Source organism: Cricetulus griseus, chromosome 7 (genome assembly GCF_003668045.3).
Source record: "Cricetulus griseus strain 17A/GY chromosome 7, alternate assembly CriGri-PICRH-1.0, whole genome shotgun sequence".
Taxonomy (NCBI): Eukaryota; Metazoa; Chordata; class Mammalia; order Rodentia; family Cricetidae; genus Cricetulus; species Cricetulus griseus.
Window position 1 is genome coordinate 80,832,710 of NC_048600.1, and position 21,153 is coordinate 80,853,862.

At 46.1% G+C, this 21,153-nt stretch overlaps 1 long non-coding RNA gene across 1 annotated transcript; it reads left to right on the top strand.

Moving 5' to 3' along the window:
- The first annotated feature begins 634 nt into the window (after positions 1–634).
- LOC103159811 lies at positions 635–8,942 on the top strand. Its single transcript, XR_004770716.1, has 2 exons — positions 635–1,548; positions 7,971–8,942. It is a non-coding gene; the product is annotated as an uncharacterized LOC103159811 (long non-coding RNA).
- The last annotated feature ends 12,211 nt before the right edge of the window (positions 8,943–21,153 follow it).

Here is a 21,153-nt window from a genome sequence, read left to right on the forward strand (position 1 = left end):
TCCTGCAATGCTCCATCTGCCCGTCTTATAAATAGTCACCATGACAAAACTTACCTGTTGCATCCATACCTCCTCAGGGATGTTCACAGTATCTATATAGGCAGATTGGCATCATCCATCACACGAGATGAAACAAGCAAAAAAAAAAAAACTAGTTGCTGTGGAAAACAGTCACTAGAGCATTCGAAGTCCCCTGGCCTCGTTCCTGGGACATGCATTGGGCCCATACTGAATACAATGTAGACAGAAGCAAGAAGGCCTTCTCACCCTATCCTCTCCCTGTCTCCCTGCTGCCCCCCCCATCTGCTTTTATCTTTCCTATCCATCATCTTAGGGAACTTACCTCCTTCAGAACTTGAGTGGAGAATCTTCAAGGCAAACACAGCATGGGCTGATATTGACCAAGCAATTCTTACAGTATCACTTCAAAATCTACAAGTGTTGACAGACTGTTGTCCACATGGGGGAGGAGTGATAGGAGTGGGAGAGATAACAGAGGTAGAGGATTGAGAATTTAGAATGCATTATAAACACATGCTGAGCGGTGGTGGCGCATGCCTTTAATCCCAGCACACAGGAGACAGAGGCAGGTGGGCGTCTGTGAGTTCGAGGCTACTAGCCTGGTCTACAGAGCCAAAACTACACAGAAAAACTCTATCTGGAAAAAACAATCAAACAAACAAAACCCACACATGAACAAAGAATAAATGCATTAATTCTTAAATCCCCCATTTTTCCCACCAGCAAGAGTAGGGCAGAAAGCACGGAAGGAGGAAAACCCTGCACTACCACAGTAGTTGTGGACACCATTCTCAGGTATTCAGGGCCTTCAGGCTGTCTGGCTGTCACATCAGAGAACAAGGAAGTCATCCTCTTCCAGGGTCACAGGACCTCTGACTGCAAATCCACCCGAGGCACGCTTCTCAGCCACATAGCCCCGCTGATCCCAGCAATGCCCAGTCCAATGAACAGTGATGTCATATTGTTTGGGTTGGGATCATTCCTGAACCATGAAACAGTTAAGAAATATCCTGCCCCACTGGCTGCCAGGCTCATAAAGGTGGACCCACGTGGACTTCCTTCTTGTTCCAAGACGCACCAGCTCATGCATTTGCCCACACCCAGAGGGAGAGACAGCACAGGACTGCCACCTCCCATGCAAATCACCCCCAGGAGCACAGCTGGGCTCCTCCTGCTGCTCCTGGGCAATGCTCCTGGGCAGACCTTGTACAAGATGCCATCTCGGGCGCTGTGTATTTTTCCTCATTGTGGCTCTTTTGAGCGACGCTGTGGGCCTGGTCCTTTTGCTGCTGGGGATCTTTGCCACACTAAACTACTGGGACTTCTTGGTCTACACAGGGGCTCTGGTCCTGGCCCTGAGCCTACTGTTCTGGCTTGCCTGGTATTCCTTCAATATCGAGGTGCCTCTTGAGAAGCTGGACTTTTAGTGTGGCATGGACAGGAGAGATGCAGGTGGCATATGCAGCTGTGAACCTGGGGCCACCTGGACATGAAGCCCCTCCCCAAGAATGCCCCCACTGGGACCAGGTGAGTGCACACAAGACCTGACTAGCAAAGTGGTGAGAGACGCTCAGACAGGTAGGGACAGGCCAGGACTGCATGGACAGGTGGGTGGATGACTGATCCTCAGATGAGGATTCTGTAAGTCTAGGCTTAGGTCAGTGTTGTGGTGGACGAGCCAGGACAATGTGGAATGGATGCGTTCTCTTTAGGGACCATTTTCTCTACATTCCTTCTTCTTCTAGTAGGCCTCAATGACTCAATGATTCCTCTACACACACACACACACACACACACACACACACACACACACACACACAAAGAGGAGAGAGAGAGAGAGAGAGAGAGAGAGAGAGAGAGAAGAGAGAGAGAGAGAGAGAGAATTATCCCTTCAGTATAGAACATGGGAGAAAAAAGCCCATCTTGACTCTCCACTATACAGAGGGGTGAGGGGTGGTTCTAGCATGAGGAAAGTATGGAAAGTTCCTCAGTAGCTGCTAATGGCCTCACATGCCTGGAGGGATGTGAGCTGGGCCATGTGGGAGTAAGCAGAGCAGAACCATCCAGAATGGTCTTTCTCTCTTGCTTCCTTCCTGCACCCGACAGGTAGGACAGAGCCTGCTTCCCCTCAGAAGTGCCCCTGCCCTGCTCCTCACAAAGATTAATACATCCATCACATGTGCTCAGACCAGACTCTGAGCTCCTGAAGTCTAGGAACTGTCTTTGGGTTTTTAACAGCCCAGTCATATGTCACAGCCAGGCAAGTGGCTCAGGTGACTGCATAGAGCAACATAAGAGCTACGTGTAAGATTTTGACACACGGGTAAAGCCAAAAGATAACACTGGGATGGACCTCACAACCCAGAGATAGATGGAAGCTCTTACCAGGGGACGGAAATGAGAGTACTGGTCAGTTTGATCTCTTACCCTCCTCCCCAGGTGGGTTGGAACCTGCAGGTGTGTGCAGCTCGACACTCCCTTTTGATTAGGAGGGAAGGGAGCAAAGGTTCTTGCTGAGATGGAGGAAGGAAATAACGATTCTATCTTTTATTGGAGTCTACATTTGGCCCCAGAGCTGTGGGAATAGAGAGAGCAGTGCGTTGAGTACAAGGTAGATGAGGAGAGAAATGAGACATCAGAAACCCACAGGACCCACACCGGGCTTCCACACCCCTTAGCTGGGTGACCTTGTCTAAAGCACATCACATGCGGAGCTCTGCATTTTGAACCTTAGAGATGAGGATACTATTCTCTGCTCTCATTAAATAGGCCAGAAAGTGGTAAGGCAGGAATGGCTTTTTGCAAATGATTGGGCTCACCTGAATGTTAATGTTGTTGTCAAACATGTAGCCTGGGTGAGTAAGCCCACCTGGAATCTGAACTTGGAATTTGTGGTTGTCCCTTGGAGTTGGCCATGCTAAGAATCAATTCATTCTTCATTCATGTCATGAAGCTTCAGAGAGAGGAAGGCTTCAGTTTGCCTGCTGGGAATGAGTCAGGCACTGGGGTAAGGTACCAGAGATGCTGTAAGGATCAGGTTGGGGAGTTCACTGTCAGGAGAGAGACACAGACATTAACCACACAGTCAAACTAACAACAGTGCAGTAACAAAGTCAGCTGAGGAAGTCCCATGTCCTGAGTTCAGCCCCAGAGACTCACATGGGAAAAGGGGAATACTGACTCCTGTAAGTTGTCCTGTGACCTTGACATCTGCACGCTTTCATATATGTGCATGCGCACGAGCACACACACACACACACACACACACACACACACACACACACACACACACTAAATAATGTAGTTTCAAATTCATTTTTCAGTGAGTTTCAAAAACAATTTTTTATCTTATTACATTGGTGTTTGTCTACATGGATGTCTGTGTGAGGGTGTCAGATCTTGGAGTTACAGACAGTTGTTAGCTTCATGTGGGTGCTGTGAATTGAGCTCAGGTCCTCTGAGCTATTAACCTAATCTGTGCTCTTAACCGCTGAACCATCACTCCAGGCCCTCAAATTTATTTTTAAAAATTTAGTTCAATAGCCAGGGCAGGGGTAAAGTTCTACACCATCTACCTTGAATCCTGTTTTGTTCCTTGCTATCAGTGTGACCTAGGGATTGTTGCCTCCCTTCTCCATACCTGTCTCTAAGTCTATAGAGATAAGAGATAGAATAATTAGTAATAACCTTGATCTCCATAGTGGTTAAACAACACAAAGGGCATCCAGCCTCTGTCATAGCTGATAGCTAGCACAGGGGGGCTGGACAGTGGGAGAACCTTCCTTTCGGATAGACACCCTTGAAAGATTATGACCAGTTCTGCCTCTGTGGTGCTGAGGCAGGAACCAGGACCTCATGTATGCTACGAAAGTGTTGTACCATTTTAAGCAACATCCCAGCATGATCAATTGTTAAGGCAGTACATGGTATTAAGAGGGTGTTTCATTTTTTTTCTAGTTTTGTCATGTTGTGAGTAGCAATGGGAGTGGATACAGCCAGGCTTTCACTCAGGATCAGTTGGATTTTCAGATTTGAGGGCTACCCAGTGTCTTCTCCATGGAGCACAAGTCATTCCAAGAGCACTTTCACTTTTCCAGTCCGTGTGTGGGAGGCCTTCAAAGCCATCAGGTCACTATCAACCTTTCTCTCCATCCGGGCAATGGAGTGGTCCACAGAAACAGCATAGTCTTACCGCCCCAGAAGCTGCTCGCTCACTGTGGTGCTACATCCTCTTCTGTGATCTTGGACAAGTTGTTGCCCTTCCCTTTACAATGAATCTTTGATCAGGCAGCACAAGACGAAGATCCCTAGAGGGACCAGGGGTATAAGGCGGGACGAGAGGACAGGAATACAGAGTTCCAGGCCCCACGCAGTCTACTCATCCAGGACACTGGGTTTTCAGTAGGTTTACCACTGAACATTTCCTCTGATGCCAGCACTGTCTCTCCAAGATGATTGCTGTCAATTCCCCTGCTTTCTGCAACTTTTGGCCTCATTATAATCACCGACTTTATTTATGATTTATGGCAATTGTAACTGGTTTAGCCAGTTCTTGGCTATCAGAGTAGGGTCAAGGGGAAAGAAACAGATTCCCGAGTTCAGAGGCCAATGCCATATCACTGCTCACATCCTTTGGAGACTGTGTGAGATGAGGTTGATAGGACCTGCTCCACCCTGCCCCAGGACTAAGGAGCTCACATTCCTGGTCTGATGCAGGACAGCAGCTGGCAGCTGCTCTGCCAGCTCTTAGCCTGCAGTGTGCCAGTTCTCCAGAAGCAAGAGGGCTGCCCAGAAAATTTCAAAATGACTGTCTTTTTTTTTTTAATAGCCCAACTGTGTACAAAATCCTTGCTTTGATTTTATCTCATGGCCACTGTGTTTCCAGGCTGTTTGCTTCCTCCTTCCCCCATAAAAAAAAAAAAAAGCTCCTTGGGCACATCCCATAAAGATAAGTCCCAAGGAAAGGGCAAGTGAGGACTCTTGTCTGTTTGCAAATAGGATCTAGGATAATTCCCACCCCAAATACTCTCTCTCTCTCTCTCTCTCTCTCTCTCTCTCTCTCTCTCTCTCTCTCTCTCTCTCTCTCCCTTCTTGGCATCTGCTTCCTCTTCCAACACATATCCTACAACCCAGCAATACACTAAACACACATGCCCACAGATTGCCTCCTTCACCATATCGACACACGAATATATTACACACACATAGATACATCCCTTCCTCACTGTACTCAGATGTTCTATGTGCATACTAGTGTCTAACTCCCTCATAGACACATCAGTCCAATCACACACCATCCCATGGCTTCCCTCACACTTGCACACACCCATCATGAAACTATCACCCTCAGAAACAAGCATACTCACTACTCTGCTATCAAGGCCAAAGGGTATATACTAGGCTCATGGCCCCAAGCCCTGGAAAGTGAAACTTGTTCCTCTGCATTTGCTTTCTCAGGCAGGTAGCCTCTCTTTTCTGCCCACACTGCTGCTATGTCTGCTCAAAGGTTATCTGGGCAAAAGGGCACCCACAATTATTCAGCAAACCCAGAACAGGTACGGTTCTGGGGTTGTGTGGACAGGCAAGTATCTCTCAAGTTTCCCCAGGGATTTCTAATCTACGGGGAGAGATATTGCAAGTGCACACTGCTTTGGAGAAGTACACAGAAAAGTGCAGTCCAGGAGATAAGCCCAGTCTTGCATAGGCTCTGAAAGCTGGAGTGAGCACAGAGCCCCTGGCTGGAAGCAAGGTCGTGTATCGGGCCACAGCAGGATTCAGGTGTCTGGCCTGGCTCTGAGAAACAGATAAGAACTTGACAGCTAGAGATGGCATAGGCAAGGAAAGAGAAAGGCTCAGAGACTAAAGAATTTAGGGAGCTCGGAGTAGGTTAAATAGATGTATTGGACTTAGGGGTTTTGCATGCAGTCCATTCGGACTCTTAACACTTAGTGAGCCTCCTGGTACTTCATGTGGGTGGGGATGTTGACATTACAGACTGGAGAACGGCCATATCCCACCATTCTTTGGGAAGAGTAACTTAGCAGTGTGGATGAAATGAGTTGGAAGGTAGAGGCTCTGAGATGTGGAGAACACCCAGAAAGTGCAAGTGCTAAGTAAGAAAAGTTTGGAGAGAAACAATGCCTAGAAAGTGGGAGTTGGGGGAGCACAGAGACATCCTAACAGAAGAAGCCTGTCCTGCTCTGCTGGGGGTGGGGTAGGGGTGGGGAGGCTGTGGCAAAGGCTCAGAAAGCATCACCATTCCTAAAACAGGAGAGGGGAGCAAGAGAAGATGTATTTGATTAAAATGATGCATTTTTCTCTCAAGCACGGAGAGTTTGAAATACAATTGGAGAGTTTAACCAAAAAAAAAAATGAGAGCAAGAGATCAGACCTGGAGCTGGAGACAGAGTTGAGGATATGACTGTTGATGAGATTGTAGAGGGAGAAGAGGCTGGGGGAAAGGGGAGACTACAGAGATTGGGAGAGAAAGGAGGCATGGGGATCACCAAGACTCCAGGCCAGGCTCCAAGGTGCTACAGTTATTCCATTTTACCATACTAACAAAACCTGAGAAAAGTATCATGAAACTTCTCCTCTTCCTCCTCCTCCTCCTCCTCCCTCTCCTCCTCCTCCTCCTCCTCCTCATCATCATCATCATCAGTCCCCTTTCACAGATAAGGATGACAAGGTTCAGAGTGGTTAAACCACTTGAGCAATGTGATAGAGCCAGTAAGTGATGGAGCTAAACTGTGAAACCCAGTACATCTGCATTAGTTCATATTCTTTCTACACGACTGGGCATTGGTGGATATGGGCTCTGGTCAAATCTGGCCTGCCTCTTATTGGCTCTCAGCTAGTTCTTTGACTTTTGTTATTACCCCTGGCTGCTTTATGGAACAATAGAAGGGTTGAATAATTCAAACAGAGACCAGATAGCCTAAAAAGTCTGAACTATTGACTACCTGGCCCTTTATGAAAAGTATGCCAAGCCTCTGGTCAAGCCACTGAAGCTTCCCATGGGAGGCAAGGTCAGAGCTGTGGGCCATGCCTGCACTTAGAGGATGGGATGGGGAATGCAGCTTGGGTAGCCCAAATAAAAGTTCCCAGTAATAATGGAGCATTCTGATGAAAGTGGCAAAGAGGACAAAGGAAGACATGATGGCCAGCACGGGGTACTGGCCTTGGTATGTGTCAGAGCCACTGGGAATGTTGAAGCTTCAGGAAAGGTGATGAGTCTCAGCAATGAGCCTTTATCAGCAACCAGCTGGGAAAGATCAGACAAGTGCTACTTGTGGAGTGACTGTTGAGATGCACAAGGCCTGGGTGCAGAGCGGCTTCAAAGTGTTTGGTGATGGAATTAAGGACAATGGCCTAATGGTTTAGGATTCCTTTATGGGGGATGGATACAGGAAACTGAATGAGATGGAGAGTGGAGGACAGAAAAGGGATTTGAGGGTGCTAAACAAAAATGGACCTCACCGGGCATTGGTGGCACACACCTTTAATCCCACCCAGCACACGGGAGGCTGAGGCAGGTGGATCTCTGGGAGTTTGAGGCCAGCCTGGTCTACAGATCGAGTTCCAGGACACATTCCAAAGCTATACACAAAGAAACCCTGTCTTGAAAACAAAAATCAACAAACAAAAAGGATGGCCCTCTGGGACTTGGGGAAGGAGTAGAGTCAAAAACCTGGGACAAGGCATTACCTTTGTCTTGAAAGAGTATTTGATAAGCACCTTATATGCAAGCAACTGAATCAATCATTTATTTTCATTACTACCTAGTCAGAATAAAGGACTCAAACCTCCATTTGATAGGTAGAAGAAATCCAAGTCTCAGATTTGTTCCAAGTAGTCCAAGAAAAGCTTGTGGGTACTGAGGGACTCGGGCACTGGGACTTTGACCCATGTGTGGCCATTGAGTCTTATTTTACCTTTGTCCATTGCAGGTCTGTCTAACACAGAAGAATCAAATCAAGATGCACTCTCTTTGCAGTACCTCCTTTGTAGCATCCAAGAGAGACCCAGATGCTACAATGATGAAGCTTTGACATCACCCACAAGAATAACCACAAATGACTGTGACTACCACGTCTCTATCTATAACCCAACTACCCTGCACCAAACCACTAAGACTGCTGCCACCATTCCAGGAGTTCGTGAGGGATTGAGATGCCATGAAGTTCCACCAGTGGGGCTGTTATAGGAACCACTCTGCTACAGGGTTCGATCCCAAGGAAGCCTCTGACCAAAGTGTTTTCTAAGAACTGCCCATTGGAATCAAATACAGACACCCATCTGGGGTTTCCCATGAATACGCATCATACAGTACTGCTGCCATGCCCCTCTGACACTCACTGGACTCTGAGCCCCTGGCTCCTCTTCATCCCACCACTCAGGATACACAGAAGCAGATTCCAACATGGATACTGAAACATGAATGCACAGCTAAAGTGCATGCAAGGGAACTCTCCATACTGACAAATATGCTGGCACTGTTCACATAGGCCCACCTAGGTGCGGAGCCAGCCATGGGGCTGCTCACATTGAGCTTCAGGTTGACTGAAACCTTCAGGCATTTTTTATTTGACAAGCACTCTAGGCCTCTGCTCTGCTGTCTGTGTGATGTTCAAGACTTCAAGAAGACTGTATTTCTAGCCTAAAATACCTGTAGTCCAGTACAGCCTTACTCCAGTATCTACTGAAGACCTCCATCCCTGGGCTGATTGGAAAGATGTGCTGTTTTGTAACCCAGACTGACCTACTCCACTAATTTATATTTCCTATGGTCTGGTTTTGCACTTTGTATTTATACTATGCCCTAAATGAACATGTTTCCTTTAAGCTGCCCCATATCTTTTATGGTATGGGGTGGTTGCCTAAATAAAGAAATGGATATGTTTTTATGTGGCATGATGTAACTCTGAGTCTGCATGGTGGCGGATCATTCTTGTACCCTTTGGGCTTTAGAGCCCAAAGTCTTCCTGTTTATTTACAGCAGGAGTCTACTTTGAGTACAAGGCCAGTGAAGGGAATACACTGAGCATGGGGTTAGCCCCACCCCATGGATTCTTCTGGCATCTCTAGGCTCAGCTAGCAGCTTAGCTTCTCATTATATGGATGGATTCGGAAACCTGAAAAGACACGATGAAAGAACATCCCAGTTGAGAGATTGTCCTCCTATCCAGAACCTGCCTTTACCTCCTTCATTGTAACCTTATCAATCTTCCCAGTTGGAAATTTGTGTGTGGGAGATGACCTCATACCCAGCAGGGACCACCTCTTCTTACTTGAGGTGCTGCCATTATCACAGTAGGAAATGTGGCAAGTAATCCAAGTCCATAGGAAGATACTATGCTAGAGTCCTAGTAACTTCTCTTTATGAGGCCAAGCTGGGTATTTTGTTTGTTGTTGTTACTGCTGCTGCTGTTATTTAATTCCAGAAATGGAACCAGTCTCTTTTTTTTTTTTTTCTTTTAAACTGAATACCAAACACAGTCTCTGGCTCTCACTCAGAAACAGCCTCATCTGCACTCACAGGGAAAAACTAGGCTCACACTCAGTCCGGAGCATATGTTCACACCAAATAGAGACAGAGCTGAGATTCCTGCCTCACACAAAGCCCTCGCTGTAGGGAATCCCGGATGCCATTTGCACTCTTTTCTTGCTCTTAGTCTGATAATGGCAAGATGCAGGCAGCTTGGTGCATACATGCTGGATCTGCTTAGAAGGCATGAGCTTGACTCCTGAATCATCTCCCCAGCTAACAGATGTGCTCTACAGGATGGAGCATCAGACCATGGCCTGGGAGAGCAAGTGTTCCACAATCTGTGATAACAGATGCCAGTGGGTTAACCCCTAACCCTTAGATGTACATCACAGAAGGAAATTTTAGCTCACAGAGAATGAGCTCCTAGGCTTTATCAATTATCTTGTTGCTAACTTTGAGAGCTACAGCAGGGAAGGGACACACACACACACACACACACACACACACACACACACACACACACAGAATGTGGAAACTGGGGGAAATTCCTCTGGAGCAAAGATCAGTCCATAGCTGCACATCTACAGGGACAAAGTTCAGAGACACCTTAGGTCCCAGATGATCAGGGCCAAAGGCTAATGGAGACTGGAGCCACACCCCCTCAACTGTCTGTGGGTCTTCTTGAATGCAGCTTCAGGCTCAGTGCATCTAGAGAGTGTCTAAGACTCTGCCTTCCTAATAAGATTTCAGGTGCTTCCTCTTGCCATTAGTGCCTGTGACACACTGAAGAACAAAGATTCCCAAGGACCTAGTCATTGTAGAGAGAGGTTAACCCACATGTGAGTCAGTTCTCCCAAGTTCAAGCAGTTGAAAGTGGCAGATCCAGGTTTGCAGGCCAGGTCTCCACACTGTCAATTAAATACTCTTTTCCCTCTGGGAATGGTTGCCTGGCTTCTCCCCAGCCACACAGAGCCTCAGGCACACACAAGCCAGCAATCAGCCCAGGCCAAGGGAAGTGAGGCAGAATCATGCTGCAAGTGAGTCACACACCTTCACACCTCAGGCACCAACCTGGCTGTGCTTTGTACCAGAGAATGAGCAGGACTGCACGCCGTTCTGTGTCACCGCAGATGCCAGAGTACTGAATGCACGGGCACTCATCATGTGGGCAGGGCTTCGAGAGGAGGAAACAAGGGTGAGGTGGGGTGGGGTGGGCAGGGGTTAAGCCAAGTGAGGTCCCATTTGCCTCCGTGTTGGCTCATCTCATCACTGCTCACACTACAGATTTCCTAGGGAGGGCAGCTGGACTTTTTCATACATCTGAATTCAGTAGCCCCGGCCTCTTGCAGACTTGATAGGTATTCTTCACCAATAAGGGAATAATAACAATGACATCACAATCCCAAGAATCCAATGTGATCTGGTATTAGTCTTTTGAGACTTCTATAATACCCTCAAGGGGCAGATACCTGAAGCAGTAATACTTCCTTTTGTAGAAATCAAAGTCTAGAGGAGTGAAACCTTGGGTCATCTCATCAAGTTTGTGATGACTCTAGGACTGTAAGGCCTCGTTTTAAAAAGCTATTTAAAGAAGTCTGCTGCTAATCATCAACTCTTCACACAAACACATGCTTGTGGCTTATCAGCTGCAGGACCCACAAAGCCTGGGGGAGATGGACATACTAGAGAGAAAGATGGTTCACTCCCAAACCGTTGCCTGAAATCACCCTAGAACCAACTCACTTCTCAGTGAAATTAAGTAGGTGGAAACAGGGAAGCCTTTCTCGGCTCCAGTGCAAATTGACTCTATTATGCTTGAGACGGGTTCAGAAATGTTATTTGCATGAAGGGCTGAAGAGCCTGAATAAAGACCAACCCTGAGGGTAATGGAGTTAGAAAGACAAGCTCAACCCTTTAGAGAAAGAGATGTCTTATGAGTTTGCTCTGCTTCTTCCTGCATCAAGGATCAGTGTTATTCTCTGAGAAGGACACTACTGAATCCACATCCAGTATACACTTGGGTTGTATCAGTTCAGGAGACATGGTGATCATCTGGCAGAAAAACGTAGCAGTAATGCCAACGAGCAGATAACTGAATCTGTTTATGAGTTGAATAGTCTGTTCCAAGACTCCCACAACTTTACTGGCAGGGGAGGGACACGAGGATGGAGGCCAGCCAGGAAAACAAGAATGACAGCCAAACTCCCTTTGTCAGAGACACTGGGATGAGAAACTCAGAATGCCAGTGTCTGCCTATCAGTCTAAGATGCCCAAGTTTGCTCTGTGAGAAAGCTCTCTGTGCATATACAAGCACTAGCACTGAATGAATGTATTCCAGTGGTGCCTGTCTGCTGTGGCATAGTTGGATTGCACTCTGACACTCCTGAGACTACCTAATATAGTTATACCTTGAATCAGGGGATGGAGCCAATTATTGGCTGGCAGGAATTGGCCATAGAGAAGCCAGCAACTTGGAAAGAGAAGACGTACAGAGGGTAAGGACTAGAGGAATGGAGATATTCTGCAGACACTTGTGCCCATCTCTTTGGCTGTCAGACTATTGAGACAATTGGAATTCCCAAGGAAGTGGAATTTCCTAGGAACCTCATTCTGGAAGAAAGAAAAGGGCCGAATCCTGGTTGAGTCAAAAGGGAAATCTCCTAGAGAGAGATTTACAGTTTGGCAGACTTTTGGCAGAAGAGACTGGAGCTGAGACAATAGTGATGGGTGGAAGCATGCCATAATGGAGATGGTCAGTTATGTGCACCTCTGATCTTCTGTTTAAACCTAAAACTCATGTTAGAACCTGAAAAATGAACTTGATGAGCAGTAGATGGAGTTCCTAGACCTCTTTGTTCATCTTCCCTATAAAGCCATATTGAGTATATCTCCTTTTTGTGCTTTCCACTATTTAGTGTCTTTGTTTGAACCATTGAGTACAGGTGAGTGAACACAGCTTGTGAGGGCTGCCAGAGCCCAGGCTCTGACCCTAGCTCCACTAATGGGAACTTCTGTCCTGATTAGTTTGGGGTGTGCAACTTGACATTTGCCCAAGATCTGGCCTGTGTATGACTGCATGTCTTCTACACTCCCCCTGGGTACAGAAGCATAAACTTTGTCCTGCTCTCTGTCACAGGGAGTCCACGCCAGGCTGCCCTTGTCTGCTCTTTCAGCCATGGGGAACCTCATGTCCCTTCGTGCCCCATCACTCCCATCCCACTGCCCCACACCACTCCCATCTGATCTCTCATCCAGAAAATGGGAGGAATGGGTGAGTGCTTCTACTGTCTCCTTGGTGGCAGGAGTGGCGGGGGGGGGGGGGGGAAGGGCCTTCCCAATTTTCAAGAAAAACAAATATTCCTCCTCACTGGGGCAGAAAGCTAGGTAGGGTGGGAGAGACGCCTGGGCCTTTGGCAAGGAAAGGACAGAGAAAAGGAGAGAGCCTTCAAGGGGTGGTGAGATGCTTCAGGGGAAGATGCCAAGAAGGGTGGGTGGGGAATGGAAAATCATGGAAGAAAGAAACTGAGATAGAAGTGAATGGGGACACAAAAAGAGGGGCTGTTAAAATATGGTCCCCTTTGTGCAGGAGGACATGAGCTATTGCTTATTCTCACCCAATGACTCTGTGAGTCTGTAGAGAAAGGAACAAAAGAATACAGCACCTCCTCTGCTGCCCCCATCACTCCCATCCCACTACACCCACAGTGCCAAGCAGCTCAGTACTCTGTGGTCCCCCATCCTGGAAGATGTTCTGAGATGGAAAGCATCCTTCAGGTGCTGTGTCAGTTTCCAACCTAATCATTATCTCCTCAAAATCCTCCTTTATTCTTTTCTCCCATCCTTCTTGCCTTGAAATATGTTGTCTGCCAAAGAGACTGTAATCATTATGAAATAATTAATTCATTTCCCCATGATTTATTAATCAAACCCATCCACAACTGGGTATACAAAAAGCAAAAAGAAACAGATGTATTAGGATTTCCATTAGCGTTTTTGAAACATTTAAAGTAATGCATTATAACCCCATAAATCCCTTGGGATGTGTGAAGAACAAATGAAACCAGAGAGAGATTCCAGCTCTCGGCTGCCTGTGTGGAGAAGGGTGGTGTGAAAAGAAAAAGCAGGAGACTAAATGATTCTTAGCTCTTCTCACCACTCTCTGCCCTCCCCACTACCACTGGGTAGCTCAGGATTTTACCCCTTCTGCCGACCCCACCTTCCCTTCCACTTCTGGAAACTACTCAAGGGCCAACTCATAAGCAAGGCCAGCGTTAGCTTGGCATCAGAGAAGTTTGTCCTAGATGCTCTGCCTATCCTTCCCAAAACGACCACCCTACAGGCCTTACCTCCAGCTCCTGCAAAGTCGTCCCTTAGTCTTCTTCATTCAAAGCATTTGAAGATAAAAAGTATGTGGTTGTCTGGCCCAGACTAGTCCCCAAAGTCCCTGTCCATCACAGCAATCTCAAAGGCATGCTGCTCTTCTACAGTGCCATGTAAGTTGCTGGAAGTAGATGTTACCTGCTTCCTCCTGCAAAGCCTCACTCAAGAAAGTGGAGCTGAGGACAGACCCAGTGGTGGGGACCAGTGTCTGCTCCTGCTTGGTGTAGATGGCCCCACCTCATCCTTCTCTCACTTGTTACACATGTCAATCAACACATCTTTTGGGTCTTACTATGTAGCACAGGCTGACTTGAAACCCACAATCCTCCTGCCTCAGCCTCTTGATGGTTGGTTTTACAGGACCGCAACAACATAGGTTGGTTTCCCCAAATTCTTCTTGGTGACAGGAGAGAAGCAACCTTCAGACGTGGAGCTGAGAGAGATCTCCCTCCAGACAATTCCAACATCGTCTGTGGTGATATATTATTTATGATTTATTAAAGCTTGCCTGAGGATTGAGAAAGCAAGTCCTTCACAAGACATAGAGGTTAGACAATAGTGATACACATCTTTAATCCCAGCAGCCATACTAGCAAGCCATGTAGCCAGGCGGAGGTGGCACACACCTTTAATCCCAGGACTAGGGATTAAGAGGTGGATGGATTTCTGTTAGTTCAAGGCCACCATGGTCTACACAAGAGTGAAGATTAACCGAGCTCAGGCCTCTGATCCCAGTCCTAGAGAGGTAAATAAAAGACAGGAGCCCAGTGCCTCAGCTGCATTCTGAGAGTAGTCTCTAGCCACATTGAGGAGAGCATAGCAGTCTGAGTGAAGCTGAGGAGCAGTGAAGTCAGGAGCAGTCTGAGGATAACCCCTTTGGTCTGAGGTAAAGGTAAGAGCTACTGACCCGCTGCTTTGTTTATCTGACCCTCAGCTTAGACCCCGATATCTGTCTCTGGGTCTTTTATTTATCATGCTACAATCTTCTTTCACTATTATAAATTTGTATGAATGTTGGCTTTCTATTATTTCAGGGGTTTATTTAATATTCATACATGTATATAGGGTGTTCGGATCAAATCTCCCCTGCCCCTGTTTCCTCCCTTCCAATTCCTCTCTACCCCTCCTGCATGTTGACTTTCACTTCATGGTATATTTGTGTGTGTTCAGTACTTCTAAAGTATGCCCAAAATTCCAAGTAAAATTCCTATCATTTCGCTTGTGGGTTTCCTTTCCCCAGCCCAGTGACATGGACCACTTGCCCAGCTGAGAAGGAATTTCACCAAAGGCAACAATTATCTGCTAGTTACAAGTGGGTGCCTGTCAGGTTGCCAGGCAAGCCCAGCCATGTCTAATGCCCCTGGAAAAGAAAGAAGCATCCCACTTGTCCCAGCTGCATGTTTTCCATGCAAGAATGAGTCACAGGTGGCCTGAAACCCACTCTGCCTGGTCCTTGGTTTGATGCTCTTCCTGACACTCCATTCTTCCTCTCTGGGTGAAAGTAAAGGTTCAGAGATGGATGAGGGATCTCCTAGGCAACCAGCCAGGTAGGTAAAGTTGTACAGTCAGGGGCCTTTCGGTGCTGATGCCAGCACTGTATTTTTCAGAGGATACAGGCATGGAAGCATGCTATGTGACATGGTTTAAGGACTTCAGCAAAGGTCACATATAGGACAAAGTAGAGTTCAGTCCTTGATCTTGCTTCAGGAAGGCTTAGGTCAATGGTTGTCGACCTTTTTAATGCTGCAGCTCTTCTTTAATATAGTCCATCACATCGTGGTGACCCCCTCAACCATAAAATTATTTAGTTGCCCCTTCATGACTGTAATTTTGCTACCACTATGAATTGCAATGTAAATATCTAGTATGTAACCCCTGTGGGGGCTGCGACCCACAGGTTGAGAACCAATGAAATGGGTGGCCCTCGGTACATTTTTTCTTCCCTCTCCTCTCCTGATTACTGTACTTTGTACACAAATACGTAAAGTGAGGAATGGGGATTTATGTAAGCCAGATGGATTACAGGAGCAAACTTCTGGCCCATGAACTATATATAGCCACTTAAAACTTATATTGAACTCCAAAGCCATTGGAAGGTATCAGCCACGTTCAGGTAATTATGCTGGTGGGTGCCATCTTGGCCTCCCCACAGGGACAAGGGCTACCACCAAGACCTTGAAGCTGACTTCTGAAATGAACCCCCTTTATCTTTGCTATCATTTATCATTGGTATAAGCCAGTGCCAGGAGTCAATTATGCAGGTGTACTTAGACCAGCTGCCATAATGATGAACACCTGGAAACCACACTGTCCGCACCCTTTCCTCACACCCAATCCCAACTATGAAGAATGATGATAAATTACACACTTATCAGCCATTGCAGCCATTCTGCATCAAGTCGATAACATCTACATTTTTACTGTCCTTCATCCCAAATTCCTCCTGTTCTACTTGATATGGTAAATGTCTTCATTGCCTTTTATGCATAACCACATGAAAAAGTGATAACCTGCTTTTCCACAAGCACTGATACTCACACAGGAATTCAGACAGACTGGAAAGGGAATGAAGGGTGCACTGCTTGGAATGGACAGTTCAGTGCATCGGGCCTCAAGCTGAGTGGCTTGAGGCTGTGTGCCTGCAGCTTGCCTTATCCAGGAACAGATCCTTCTCGGTATTATCAACAGCTTTGCACTTGAAGGGTTTCTGAATGTGCTGCACTAGGACAGACAAGAAACTTTGAAACAAAGGACACAGCAAAAGAATCAGGTCCTGCCCTGCCCCTGTACATATTCATACATATTTATGATTCCCCAAATGTTGGAAGCAGAATACTAGCCATCAATTGGACCCATTACAGAGACTGTGATTCAGGCTGAAGTCCAAGACTTGGCATGATGGAAGTAATGCCCACAAAGTTGAAAGTTAGTGGCAGACTTGAACCTCATGCAAAGGGAAAGATTGTTTCCTCTCTTTAACCACCCCCTCAGGGAGAGAGAGAGAGAGAGAGAGAGAGAGAGAGAGAGAGAGAGAGAGAGCCCCTCTCCCCTTGCCCAGTAACCACCTAGATATCATAGTTAGCTGATGAAGAGAAAGTTTTGGACTAGAGATGAGAGACCTGGATTCCACCTTTACCCCTTCAACTTGCTAGCCAAATGCTTGTCACTACAGCCCCCTTTCCACTTCTATCTGTAAAATGGGCTCTTGGGGCTATCAGGCAAGATAACACAAGGCAGTAATAACCCACACCTCTTAAGTTTTTACCACACGTCAGCGCTTTCCAGGCTTTATCTCCCTTCATACTTATCACAACCTTGAAGGGTTACGATAGATGATCCAGAGAAATTAAGGAACTTTCCTGGATTGCAGATAGTGATGAGGAGAAATGCCACAGAACCTGGCAATCTGATGCCAGAGCCCTTTGAGATCCATAAAGCACACATAGACAAAGGTGAACGGTGAAAGGACATCTCGAGTCAGCACTTGGGAAGTAGTGGTCAGCAGGCCCCACAAAGAGGCAGAATTTTGCCCATTTCCCAAGCTTCATATTGCTGGGCAGACCATCGTGTTTTAGTAAGTTCCATCAAGTAATTCCAACGACACCCAAATCAGAGAGCTTGAGTTTGAAGGAGTGCACAGACACCCAGCTTCTGCCAGTATGTGGTGACAAGGACAGGGTTTACCTTCTTGCACCAACAAAATACGTGAAATATATATATATATGAGATCAAGATAACCACATATTGAATGGTTGATACATGAATAAAGATAGACTCGTGAGGGAAAATGAAATAGAGTGATCGACATAAAGAATGAGAAAAGAGACATACTGAAGGTTTCACAAATGCTAAAAGGCTGAGATGAACACCATGAATGAGTTCATGATGTCTTCACTGTCTGTCTTGTTGCTGTGATAAAATGCCCAATTTTCAAATATTTGTTTTTATTTTATGAGTTTCTCTGTGTGTGAGTGTGGGTGTATGTGTACAACATGTGTGCAGTGTCCATGGAGGCCCAAAGAGGGCATCAGGTTCCCCTGGAACTGAAGTTATAGATGGTTGTGAGCAGCCATGCAGAAGCTGGGTATCAAACTTGGGTCCTGTACAAGGGCAGCCAGTGCTCTTAAGTGCTGAGCCATCTCTCCAGCCCCAACAAAAACAATTTAAAGAAGGAGGTATTTGGACCTAGAAAGATAGCTTAGCAGTTCCTACACTTGTGCATGTGACACACATACACTTACTCACTTTTTTAAATCCTTAAAAAGTGCCAGGCGGTGGTGGCACACGCCTGTAGTCCCAGCACTTGGGAGGCAGAAACAGGCAGGTCATTGTGAGTTCGAGACCAGCCTGGTCTACAAAGAGCTAGTTCCAGGACAGCCTCCAAAGCCACAGAGAAACCCTGCCTCAAAAAACCCAAAATAAAATAAAATTAATCCTTAAAAAGAAAAAAAAAAACACATGGAGAGAAGAAAGGAGGAGTTTCTTTGGCATATCTGAGATAACCCAGCTACCCTCTTGGAGATCTGAAAGTGGGAGAGTTAGTGGGTATTTATCTCCATTTGGAATCCACAGAGAAAAAAAAAACTGCATTCTATAGTTCTCAATGACTCTACCTATCTAGCCATCACTCCGCTGACAGCTGAGGTGGAATCTCTGCAGACACGCAATAAACTCATGCCACAGGAATCTGCTAACTGATGACAGCCACAAAGAAGGGGCAGTCCCTGAGTCTTACTCTGTCTTTTTTTTTTCCAGAGTAAAACAAGCTGCTTTGTTGTCAGTGTGGTCACAAACTACTGGAATACCCTGGAATACTTTGATGGCAAGAGCAATTACCACCATGCCAGCAGTATATGCGTTCCTTCATGTACATTGTCTCGGAGGGAAATGAAGGCCAAGGTGGTAAGGTGACTCTTACAGAGTCCCATGGCTCCTAGATGGGAATCAAAGTCAGTCACCCAAACACATTTCTGCTCCAGACTCTTTAAGTATCAAAAGAAGGCAATTGATAAGACCCCATCACTCAAAAGTTCTTTCCCCTTGTAGTCAGCTCCCCAGTTTTCTCCACACACCCCATTCCCTCAGATTCCTCCTGCATTGAAAACATTTCCCCTGCTTCTCTAAGTGCCCCATTTCTGTTAATGATGGTTCAAAAACAGCTATAAATTTATAGTATCTTATTATTGACACCTGCTCCAAGAATGCCATTGAAATTTGTGCTAGAGGAGCTGGAGAGATGGTTCAGTGGTTAAGAACACTGGCCCCTTGTGCAGAGGACCCAGGTTCAGTCTTCAGCACCCACATGGTAGCTCACAACCATCTGTAACTCCAGTTGGGGGGGGGAAGGATCCAACACCCTCTTCTGACCTCTATATGCACCAGCTACACACATGTTACACATACATCCAAGCAGGCAAAACACCCATACACATGAAATAAAATAAATTAAAAATGTTTTCACATTTTTGTGTCTTGTTTATAGCCACAAACTTGGTCATGGCTCAGTGTGAGATAACAATGAAATAACAGAGCTGAGCAGACAAACCTCACTCTGAATAACTCACCATGTTGGTGATATGAGCTTAAAATCTAAGACCCTCCAGCATATGGAGGGGAAGAGCAAGGACACTTGCATAAAGTGATAAAATGTCCTCAATCCTAAATTAATAAAGAATAAGTTAACATAGTATTTACATTGTAACCTGTAAGGCAACCACCAAGGGGAAAAATACACACACACACACACACACACACACACACACACACACACACACACACACACACACACAGAGGAGCTCACTAAAAGAGAATAAATAGGGGAACAAAGGACAAAGAGAGAACAAACAGTAAAATGATAGGCCTGGCTCCAACACACAAATTATAAGACAGAGATTATCTGGGTAGAATATTTTCAGTTGCCTAACTACAAGCTAACTATAAGAAACTCACTTCAAACATAGTGATATCGGTATGTTAAAAGTGAATGGATAGGAAAACATATGCTATGCAAACATAACCAAAAGGAAGTTGGAGACTGCATTATAATGGATGGAGGGAGCCGAGCTCATTTTCTGTTTCCTGAATAAAATTACAGGGTGGCTTAATGGCTTTATTCTTTGACTTGGCCAGCTGTGGCGTTTTCCTAGCAGGTGCAAGCCCATACCAGGGCTTTCAACTCCCCAGGTTCTGATAAAAATGGTAAGGCAGTTGCCCAAAACTCTGGGAGAAAAAAAAATAACAAACAATGGCCTCAGCCTTGACCCCATATTCCTTACGTCCTCATAAAAACTCCACACTGAGGCTGGCAAGATGACTTTGCAGGTAAAGGCACTCGCTGCACAAGCCTGGAGCCCCAAGTTCAATCTGTGGATCCCATGTACAGGTGGATGGAGAGAACCAAGTCCATAGATGTGTCCTCTGATCTCTACACACACTCTGTGGCACGTGCCTACCCCACATACACAGCACCCACATACATTAATAATAACTAATAATATATAATTTTTCAAAACTCTACGTACTGACCCTCTCACTGAAGACATATCTAGGTAGCTCAACCTTTTCCCTCACGGTCAATCATGGGGATAAGGTTCAGCACTCTGTAAATTAGTTCCTCTCATGGATGTTTTCTACGGATCACCTGGCATCAGTGCTTCTTGCACCCTCCCCTAATACTAGAGGTGGAGGGACCCAGGGTCTCATTCATGCTAAGAGCTACATCCCAAAGGCCACCCTTACCCACATTGTATTCTGAGACAAGGTCTCACAAAGCTACCTAGCCTGGCCTCACACCTACAATTTTCCTGCCTAGACCTGTGGAATATCCAGGATTACAGTCACCTGCCACTCTCAATTTAGTGCCTCGTTCTTTGGACTCCTAGCCAGCCGTTGGGATGCACTTTTGTTTGTTTGTTTTTGTTTTTTGTTTTTTGTTTTTGGTCACTTCCCTGCTACAACTTTTGGGGCAAGTCGAGCTGAATTTTAAAAAGATGAAAAGCTAATGTAGGAGCAAAGAGAATAGACTAGGCATGGTGGCACACACATGTTATCCCAGAACTCTGAGAACCTAAAATAACAGGATAAAATGTTCATGCTAGCCTGACTTACAGAGTGGGACACACACACACACACACACACACACACACACACACAAATGTATATATGCGCCAGCAGTTGGAGAGATAGTGCAATAGTTAAGATTAAGTAGTTAAGTAGTTCTTTGCTCTTACAAAGAACCGGAGTTCAGTTCCCAGCACCCACAT